General features: G+C 42.9%; 1 pseudogene; it reads left to right on the top strand.

Annotated features, from left to right (window-relative positions):
* Window positions 1150–2083, top strand: MACMULV1R-PS1022 (vomeronasal 1 receptor macMulV1R-ps1022 pseudogene; annotated as a pseudogene).

Below are 11124 nucleotides of genomic sequence, written 5' to 3'. Positions count from 1 at the left end.
TAGATCTCTAATCACTGTAATGCTTGCCTAGAAAACAAGCAATGTTGTTTTCAATCACAATTGAAAAGAAAAACAAGACTCACAACCATTCTTTAAAAGACTCATGAGATACAAAATATTTTTTTAAGTATGTGGATTGTTTTAAAAAATAAATGTATCTGGGCTGGGCGCAGTGGCTCATGCCTGTAATCCCAGCACTTTGGGAGGCCGTGGAGGGCAGATCACCTGAGGTCGGGAGTTTGTGACCAGCCTGGCCAACATGGTGAAACCCTGTCTCTATTAAACATACAAAAATTAGCCAGGTGAGGTGGCGGGCGCCTGTAATCCCAGCTACTCGGGAGGCTAAGGTGGGAGAATCACTTGAACCTGGGAGGCAGAGGTTGCAGTGAGCCGAGATCGTACCACTGCACTCTACTCCATCTCAGAATAAATAAATAAATAAATATGTCTGCTGCTAAGCCAGCATAGTACTCTAGCAACTTCTGACACTGCCTCTTACAAGGAAGTGACTTTGGGAGTGTCATTCAGCTTTCCTGTGCCCGAGATTGCCTCACCTGTCAAATGGGAACAATAAAGCACTTCAGAGAATTGTTGTAACAGTTATACATAAAACACTGTTATAACACTCTTATGCTAGGAATGTGTATCTATATATACATATATATATATAAATATATATATATATATATATTTTTTTTTTTTGAGACGGAGTCTCGCTCTGTCGCCCAGGCTAGAGTGCAGTGGCCGGATCTCAGCTCACTGCAAGCTCCGCCTCCTGGGTTTACACCATTCTCCTGCCTCAGCCTCCTGAGCAGCTGGGACTACAGGCGCCCGTGACCTCGCCCGGCTAGTTTTTTGTATTTTTTAGTAGAGATGGGGTTTCACTGTGGTAGCCAGGATGGTCTCGATCTCCTGACCTCGTGATCCGCCCGTCTCGGCCTCCCAAAGTGCTGGGATTACAGGCTTGAGCCACCACGCCCGGCCTACATATATATTTTTATAGCAAAACTCTCAGAAAAAGGGAAATTGATGGTTTGAAAACTATGGTCCACAAGAGTGGATTTCAGTTGCCATGGTACAACAGGCCTCCTGTTTTCACACAGGATCCTCTCACTCTGAATAGGATGATAAGTCATTGAAAAATGGCAAATGGCCACCAGGGATGTGACAATAGGAGTGATCTTATTATCTCAAGCCACAGTAGGATTCCTGGGCAATTGCTTTCTTCTTTATCATTATAGTTTCCTTTATTTCACCAGATGCATGTTAAAGTCCACAGATCTGATTCTCCAGCACCTGACTGTAGCCAACTCGTTGGTCATTCTCTCTAAAGGAGTCCCACAAGCAACGGCCACTTTGGGGCTGAAACATTTCCTCAGTGACATTGGGTGCAAATTTGTTTTGTTTTCACAGAGTGGGCGGGGTGTGTGCATGGGCACCACCTGCCTCCTGAGTATCTTCCAGGCCATCACGATCGGCCCCACAAAGTCCAGGTGGGCAGAGCTGAAACTACAAGCTCCCAGATACACTGGGGCCTTCACCCTCCTGTGCTGGGCACTGAACATGCTGGTAAATATCGTTTTTCTTAGGAGTATGACTGACAAGTGGAGTAACAAAAATAACACATGGAAAAGAGATTTGGGATATTGTTGTGCAGTAGGTAATAACAGAATTACAGGATTAGTACATATAATGTTGTCATGATCCTACGATGTTTTGTGTTTGGGCCTCACCACCTGGGCCAGCAGCTCCATGGTCTTTATTCTGCACAGGCACAGGCAGTGGGTTCAACACCTTCACAGGACTAACCTCCCCCCCAGGTCCTCCCCTGAGTTCAGAGTGACCCAAAGCATTCTTGTTCTAGTGAGCACTTTTGCATCATTCTGTACCCTCTCCTCTGCCTTCACACCATTATTGGCTAAGTACCCTAACCCCAGCTGGTAGCTGATGAACACGTCTGCACTGACCACTGCCTGTTTCCCCACAGTCAGCCCCTTTGTCCTCATGGGCAATGCCCAGGGCATTCAGGTTCAGCTCTGCCTGCTGTGGAAGGACTAGACAATCTCCTAAGCTAGTCGGATAGCTCTAGTTTATGTGGGCTGTCTTGATTGTTTCTATACTGTGCAGTCATTTACTCTCCCTGTGCCAAGGTTGAAGCACCACTGTGAGCAGTCACATGACAGAGAGTGTGATCTGGAAACAGAGCCTCTGCCTTCGTAGGATTGTCATGGGGTGAGAATGGCAGGTGTAGACTAAATGTTTTGAAAATGATTTTATTAATTTTTTTTTATGAGATTGTTTCACTCTTGTCACCCAGGCTGGAGTTCAGTGGTGCCATCTCAATTCACTGCAACCTCCACCTCCCAGGTTCAAGCGATTCTGCTACCTCAGCCTCCCAAGTAGCTGGGATTACAAGCACCTGCCGCCACGCCCGGCTAATTTTTTGTATTTTTAGTACAGATGGGGTTTCACCATGTTGGCCAGGCTGGTCACAAACTCCTGACCTCAGGTGATCCACCTGCCTCAGTTTCCCAAAGTGCTGATATAACTTTCATTTATTAAACATTTTAGTGAAGAAGTTTAGAGGTTAAAAACTATTTTCTCTTTTTTAAATGGGCCTCTAATAACTTGGAGACAATGGAAAGCTTATGTGAGTATGTAATGTAAAACCGATTAATTAAAAATATCCTGAAATTAACTGGACACAGAAATATAAGAAGAGTTTAATAAGATGGAAAAGACTGAGTAATTACTTATCAAGAAAGTGAAAAGGAAGAGCAGGAACACCACAGCAAGTGACCTGGAATGAAACATGAGGGAAAACAGTGTATCAGATACTGCGAGACATCAAAGACCAGTTTTGTCATTTTACCTTAAATCCTGAAAAGAAAGTTAATCATTTGAGATATGTGATTTTTTTGTGGGAAGAGAGTAGCATATTTTTCAAATATTTTCAGGTAAAAGTAAACAGAATGGCCTGGGTGGGGCAAAGTGAGCACAAGAATCTTTTTTTTTTTTTTTTTTTTGAGATGGAGTCTCACTTTGTTTCCCAGGCTGGAGTGCAATGGCGTGATCTCAGCTCACTACAACTTCTGCCTCCTGGGTTCAAGCGATTCTCCTGCCTCAGCCTCCCGACTAGCTGGGATTACAGGCGCCCACCACCAAACTCAGCTAATTTTCATATGTTTTAGTAAAGACAGGGTTTCACCATGTTGGCCAGGCGGGTCTCAAACTCCTGACCTCAGGTGATCCGCCTACCTCAGCCTCCCAAAAAGCTGAGATTACAGGCCTGAGTCACCGCGCCCAGTCAAGAATCTTATCAAGAAGTTTTAATTAGAATTTGATTCACAGTTAATAAATATGAGAATTGTGGCTGGGCATGGTGGCTCATGTCTGTAAGCCCAGTACTTTGGGAGGCCAAGATAGGTGGATCACCTGAGGTCAGGAGTTGGAGACCAGCCTGACCAACATGGTGAAACCCCGTCTGTACTAAAAATTACAAAAATTAGCCAGGTGTGGTGGTGCATGCCTGTAATCCCAGCTACTTGGGAGGCTGAGGTGGGAGGATCGGTTGAACCAGGAGTCAAGGGGCTGCAGTGAGCCGAGATTGTGCCATTGCACTCCAGCATGGGTGACAGAACGAGACTCGATCTCAAAAAAAAAAAAAAAAAAAAAAAAGAGGGAGAGTATCATAGAGAAAACCAACTGGTTTTTGGAACACTTTGAAGGTAGAATATTCTGTATGCTTATCTCTCAAGCGATAATCTCAATTAGCCTGCTCTAAAAAAGAAGTGGGATGAACCACACATTCTGAACTTTGGGAAGGAATCTATGGTGGAACCGTCCACCGTCCATGGAGGAACTGAAGACAAGGTATATGGGAAAAATGCCCATGGCTTCATTTTTTAGGGAAGATAATTGCTGGTTTGAAATAATAAGGAGGAACTTTTGACAGAATCATAAGATAAAATGTACAATTCTTTGACCACAGTGAAAAATTTCAACAGACCCTTTGTGATTATATTGGTGCTAACACAGATAACATTTATTGATGATTCAAAAATTTCAACAATACGACACACACGCTTGTCCTAATTGACATATGTTGAACCTGAGCTTTATATCACATTTTTCAGCACAACGAAACCATTGAAATATTTTGCTCTCAAAGAAAGTTTTTTTTTTTGTTTTATTTTTGTTTTTGAGACAGAGTCTCCCACTGTCGCCCAGGCTGGAGTGCAGTGGCACGATCTCTGCTCACAGCAAGCTCCACCTCCCGGATTAACACCATTCTCCTGCCTCAACCTCCTGAGTAGCTGAGTAACTACAGGCTCCCGCCACCATGCCCAGCTAATTTTTTTGTATTTTTAGTAGAGACAAAGTGTCATTGTAGCCAGGATGGTCTCGATCTCCTGACCTCGTGATCCACCCACCTCGGCCTCCCAAAGTGCTGGGATTACAGGTGTGAGCCACTGTGCCTGGCCTCAAAGAAAGTTTTAACAAACATAAAATATTTTAATCAAAGATATTAGCTTTGTTACCCATAATGCAATAATATTTTTAAATAATATATTAAAGAATTTTAAATTTTAAAGATTAAAACTAGGCAATATTCCTAATAAATATTATTTTTTGGACTGAAAGACAATATAACTCCTCCAAATCCAAGTTGTGCACTCTATTTGATTGAAGAGTTTTAGGCAAAATAAGATAACTGCAAATTCAGTTAATAGAATAGAGGATGCCGACAATATGTGTGCTAGATGTCAGTCTCTGGAACTTATATATAGAAGCATATATAAGGCTAAATGCCATAATGTGTAACAATAAATCATAAGGTAGATAATAAAATATGGAACAATTATTACATAGAATATAACAAAAATGAATAAAATTATGATAAAATACACAGACCTAGTGCAATGTTGAGGAAAAGATGAAGAGACTAACTTAAATATTAATAAACACAATTGAAACAATTGGTAGTTTTTAAACCCCTAGAGACTAATATAAACAACCTTATGGTAATAAATTAGAAAACAGAGAAAAATGATTTCTATATAATATATTCTCCATTCTATGGCTGCACTGATCACTGCCTATTTTCCCACAGTCAGCCCCTTTGTCCTCATGGGCCATTCCCAGGGCATCCAGGCTTAAGTCTGCCTGCTGTGAAAGGACTAGACAATCTCCTAAGCTAGTCAGATAGCTCTAGCTTATGTGGGCTGCCTTGACTGCTTCTATGCGGTGCAGTTATTTACTCTCCCCACGCCGAGGTTGAAGCACCACTGTGAGCAGTCACATGACAGAGAGCCTCTGCCCTCCTAGGAGGTGTCAACTCAACTCAACTGGGAATAATTAGAAACTAAAACAAAATTTTTTTTTTTTAATATTTGGAAGCATTCACCAAAAATGGTCATTGTTTTCAATGACACTTTTTCCCATATTTTTCAAGTTTAGGTATTCATCTTTCAAATTTATTTCATTAATCATGAAAAAAAAGAAAATCCATGGAAACATTGTGTGTGCTATTAAATCCACTATACCCAAACTTTTAAAATAGGCCAGGAAGAATTATGGATTTTGACATAAAATTACTAGCTAAGTATACAAAATGATGACAGATGGTTTATTTCAGAAATAGAGTATGCTAATAAGAAAATCAAATCTATCATCCAGTACATTGCAAATAAATGAGACAACTCCATTCACTGAGGAAATCATTTTATACCCTTGTAAATGTCTTTTATATGTAAATTAACTTATGACAAATATTCTGAGGACATTTCAATTATTAGTGATGACACATCAGGATAAAGAAAGAAATGATACAAGAGGGCAATGAGCACAGAAGACATTCTTAACACCAACTTCACCCCTGTTAGCATGGGTATAGTTTAGAAGACAGATAAGTGTGGGTGAAAACATGGGGAAACTAGAACCCCATGCAATGCTGGGGGGTGGTGAAATGAGGTAGCCATCTTGGAAAACATTCTGGAAGTTTCTCCCAAGGTTAACATAGGGCTATCATATGGCCCGGCAATTCCACTCCTGAAGATATACCCAACAGAAATGAAAACATATGCCCACACAAAGACTTCATATGCTTTTCATATGAGGGTTATTAATTATAGCCAAATAGTGGAAACCACCCAAATATCCATCAATGGAAGACTAGATACACAGCTGAGGCATATTCATACAATGGATATGTACTCAGCCGTACAAAGGAAAGAAACACTGATATGTGCCTCTACATATCAGTGACGGTTATTGAAAACAACACGATCAATGACAAAAATGCCCAGAACAGGCAAATCCACAGGAACAGAAAGTGGGTTAGTGGTTGCCAGGGCCTTAGGGAGTGAGGAGGAGCAAAGGAAGTGAGCGCTTAATGGGTGTGGGGTTCCTTTTGGGGGTGTCATACTGTTCTGGAACTATGTAGTGATGATTGTAAAAATCTTGTGAACACAACAAAAAGCACTGAGTTGTAAATTCTTTTTTTTTTTTTTGAGACGGAGTCTTGCTCTGTCGCCCAGGCTGGAGTACAGTGGCTCGATCTCAGCTCACTGTAAGCTCCACCTCCCGGGTTCACGACATTCTCCCACCTCAGCCTCCCAAGTAGCTGGGACTACAGGCGCCCGCCACCTCGCCCGGCTAATTTTTTGTATTTTTTTAGTAGATGGGGTTTCACCGTGTTAGCCAGAACGGTCTCGATCTCCTGACCTCGTGATCTGCCCGTCTCGGCCTCCCAAAGTGCTGGGATTACACTGAGTTGTAAATTCTAACATGATTAATATATTAAATGTTATATAAATTTTATCTTAATAAAAAGAATTAAATAAACTCCAAACCATTGCGTCAAAAGTGGAAATAGCTTTTCATCTATAAATGTGGCAAAAAACTCATCAACATGAAATTAACAGAATGGAAAATTGAAATGAGAAAAGTAGAGTCAACAAATTCCCATTGATGTTTTGCAGTCACTCAGGAGAGCCAAGAAAAGACACACCCAGGCTTTAGTTATGCATTTGATGCAATTTTCTGTCATAGAAATTTATCTAGTCCTAGTAGTTGAATCGATTGGGCATATTGATGTGACCTTAAAAATGCTTACAATATATCTTTTTTTAAAAATTAAGTCTGGCATTCATAAAGATGTTATAACACATGTTAAAATATTTTATTTAACTTATAAGAGATTAGCAGATACGATAACCAGTAGAAAAAAAGAATCCAACAAACAGCTAGAGGAATATTAACCAGGAGTATTTAAATGAGTATGTAAATGGGAAGAAAGCTCATTTCCTTACTATGTGAGAGGAGAGAAAATTGACCCTGGACTGGACAAGGCATTGTGCGTGTCTATCAGTGACCTATAACTTACAAAGGGTTGCAAAAATACTCACATAGAGTGCAGGCTAGAGTCAGATAACCTGGTGTGGTATCTTCTAAACAGGGTAAAGTTTTCCACTGAAGAACACATTTTTTTCTTTTTTCTTTTTTTTTTTTTTTTTTTTTTTTTGAGATAGAGTCTCACTCTGTCACCCAGGCTAGAGGGCAATGGTGCAATCTCAGCTCACTGCAACCTCTACCTGCTGGGCTCAAGCAATCCTCCCACCTCAGCCTCCCAAGTAACTGTGACCATAAGCGATGCCACCGCACCCAGCTAATTTTTTGTATTTTTGCTAGAGATGGGTTTTTGTCATGTTCCCCAGGCTGGTCTCAAACTCCTGAGCTCAAGTGATCCACCTGCCTCAGCCTCCCGAAGCGTTGGGATTACAGGCATGAGCCACCACCACCAGCCAGAGCGCATTTCTTTCTATAATAAATAGTCAAATGAAAAGTTAGGTTTGGTCACTAGGGCAACAAGGTCCTAACACGGGCACTTCTAGGCCAAGTGTACACCAATGGCATCCCAGTGAGGGGCTGGCCCACAGGAACACAGCAGTGGAACTGAGCACTGGCATCTTGAATGGCCCAGGCCAGGGGCAGGATCAAGCTGGGCCAATCGGAGCAAAGCTCCCTGTCTTCATCCTTTTTGTGTTGCTGTCACACAACCTAAGAATGGATAATCTATAAAGAAAAGAGGTTTATTTAGCTCAGGGTTCTGCAGGCTGTGAACTGTAAGAGGCATGGGGCTGGCATCTGCTCCGCTTCTAGAGAGGGCCTCATGCTGCCTCCACTCATGGTGGAGAGTGGGAGGGGAGTGGGTGTGTGCAAAGAGATCACATGGCAAGAGGGGAATCAAGAGAGAAACCAAGAGAGCCAGACTCTTTCTAACAACGTGCCCTTGCAGAAAATAATGAGAGTGAGAACTCACCCCCGGAAGAGGGCATTCTTTATAAGGGTCCACACCCATGACCTAAAATCCCCCACTAAGCTCCATCTCCCAACCCTGCCACATTGGCATCAAATTTCACATGAGATTTTTGATTTTTGTTTTTCTGACAGGGAGTCTCGCTCTGTCGCCCAGGCTGGAATGCAGTGGCGCGATCTTGGCTCACTGCAACCTCCACCTCGCGGGTTCAAGCGATTCTCCTGCCTCACCCTCCCAAGTAGCTGGGACTACAGGTGTGCAACACAACCCCGGGCTAATTTTTTATTTTTAGTAGAGACGGGGTTTTGCCATGTTGTCCAGGGTGGTGTCACACTCCTGACCTCAAGTGATCCCCCCACCTCAGTCTCCGAAAGTGCTGCGATTATAGGTGTGAGCCACTGCACCCAGCTCAACATGAATTTTGTTGGGGACAAATCACATCCAAGCTACACCATTCACTAAACCTCGTGTCTAGAAAAAGGAGACTTTTAGAGCTCCTATAGGCTTAGGAAGCTGCCTGGCACCCTCAGCAGGAGCAGAGCTGCCATTCCCCCGAACCCTGTGGACCCCTCCTGTGGGAGATCCACTGTGGCCAGTGGCTTGCCCCATGAGCACCTGATTTCCTCACTGCCACTGTTGAGGATCTGATGGCTGATACCCTGGTGGGTAATGAAGCCCACAACAGCCACAAAAGGTGCAACTATATTGTAAGATAATATAAAGTGTATATATAAAAATTATACATAATAGGCATTATAGAGTGTAGGCACATATATATATAAATATTCTGGCCAAAGACATGTATTCAAGTGGTTACTAGTTATTAAATATTCATGATCAGACTTATTTATAAATACATTTTATTACAAACACAATTACCCATCTCAGATGAAACACCTAATCTGTCTAATGATTACACACTTTACAGAGCTTCATAGAGTTATCAGTGGCTGAATAAATGCTTTTCGAGGTAAAATATATTCCACATAAAGTCTTATCCAAGAGATAGACTCAAAACCCTTGTCTTTTTTCTTTTTTTTTTCTTTTTTTTTTTTTTTTTTTTTTTGAGATGGAGTTTCAATCTTTCGCCCAGGCGGAAGTGAAGTGGTACAATCTCCGCTCACTGAAACCTCCAGCCCCCAGGTTCAAATGATTCTCCTGCCTCAGCCGCCCGAGTAACTGGGATTACAGGCACCCACCACCACATCTGGCTAATTTTTGTATTTTTAGTAGAGACAGGGTTTCACCACGTTGGCCAGGCTGGTCTCGAACTCCTGATCTCAGGTGATCCACCTGCCTCGGCCTCCCAAAGTGCTGGAATTACAGGTGTGAGCCACCATGCCCGGCCTGAACCCATGTAAGCCTTGCAAGCACTTTCATGGACTGCATTAAGATAAAAATGGGTGTCTCCCTCCTTCCCAGTGAAGTAAAAAAAAAAGTTAAAAATGGGTGTCCCATCAAATGCAACAATCTTAACCTCATTCTCATGAGTAGCAACATTTGAGGTTTTTCTCCTGTTCATCAAAAGCTCAAACGACACGCTCTGCTACCTGTGGCCTTTTCATAAAGAGCTGGCAAGTCACTTGGAGCCTGTAACCTGCTGTTAGCACAGGGCTTGGCACAGTGTGCCTTGAGTAAACAGTGCATCTGTCTGCTGTATACTCCAGATACTCACGTGTGCCTCCCAAAGATGCACCTGGGCTGGGTCCTCATGTAATTCCTGGATTATTGCGTCCCAGGCTACGAAACCACACCCTACTGAGCTTTGTAGAGCACCAATCAGAGCAGGAGGACGGAGCTGGGAGAGTGAAGTGCAATCCACGCTGGTTTCCTCTCTTCCCCACTGCCTGGTGACCCATACACTCCACCTCTTCCCACCATCAGTCAAGGCAGCAGGACCTGGCTTGGTTTTGCCTGCTTTGCAAAGACAACCTAAGAATGAGATAAATACTACTGGGATTGTGCTTAGAATTCATTGAATTTGTGCTTCTATAATACAAAAGCCTTCATTGTCACATAATGTTCATTAATACCCATACTTAGAGAACTTTCACTGGTCATATGTCACCCAAACAAATTTTGGATTTACTATAGAAAGCCATGAAGCACCCTAAGCATTAGCTCAGTAAGCACAGACCATGGTGATTCACACCTGTCTGAGTCAGGGGCTGACATAAGATTGCACCATCCCCTGTGCAGGGATGTGGGGGCACAAGGGGCCAGAAGGGGCTGGGGTGGGGAGAGGGTTTCAGTGGTGGGATTTTTCTCTAAGGGTTGTGCTGCCTTCTCCCCTGTGGGCATCCCAGCTTTTGGAGAGCACCCAGGATCTGGAACTTACTCCTTTCTGCCTGTTTGCCACCACTCTAGACCCTACAGTCCTCTGCATTTCCACCTACCCTGCACCTAGAGCTCCCCGCGCACCCCAGGGGACCACAAAGGATGGTTAACTGGGCACCTGTCTCCAAAGAGTTACTCTCCTCTCTCAAATACCCGTTCATACTTGGCTTAATCTTTCAAGATACATTTTATGACCTATAGCAGCAGTATATTCACTTTATTGTAAGTAGGAATTAGGAATATAAATGCAAAAAAAAAAAAGTCACATTTTCTCTTCCCATTCTACAGAATAGAATTTTTTTGCTCCATTACATAGGAGCTCGCACTTCCCTGCCTCCCTGTGAGATGCCATGCACCTGTTGCAGCTGCCAGCAGTTGTTGCCCCATGACCATTCCCCTGCTCTACCCCTTACCCCAACACACTCCCTCTTCCCTTCCCAAAGGAACCCAGTCTTGTGCAGGGGGTT

This window comes from Macaca mulatta, chromosome 8 (assembly GCF_049350105.2).
Source record: "Macaca mulatta isolate MMU2019108-1 chromosome 8, T2T-MMU8v2.0, whole genome shotgun sequence".
Taxonomy (NCBI): domain Eukaryota; kingdom Metazoa; phylum Chordata; class Mammalia; order Primates; family Cercopithecidae; genus Macaca; species Macaca mulatta.
The sequence above is the reverse complement of the archived record's forward strand: the minus strand, read 5'-3'. Positions and strand labels throughout refer to the sequence as shown.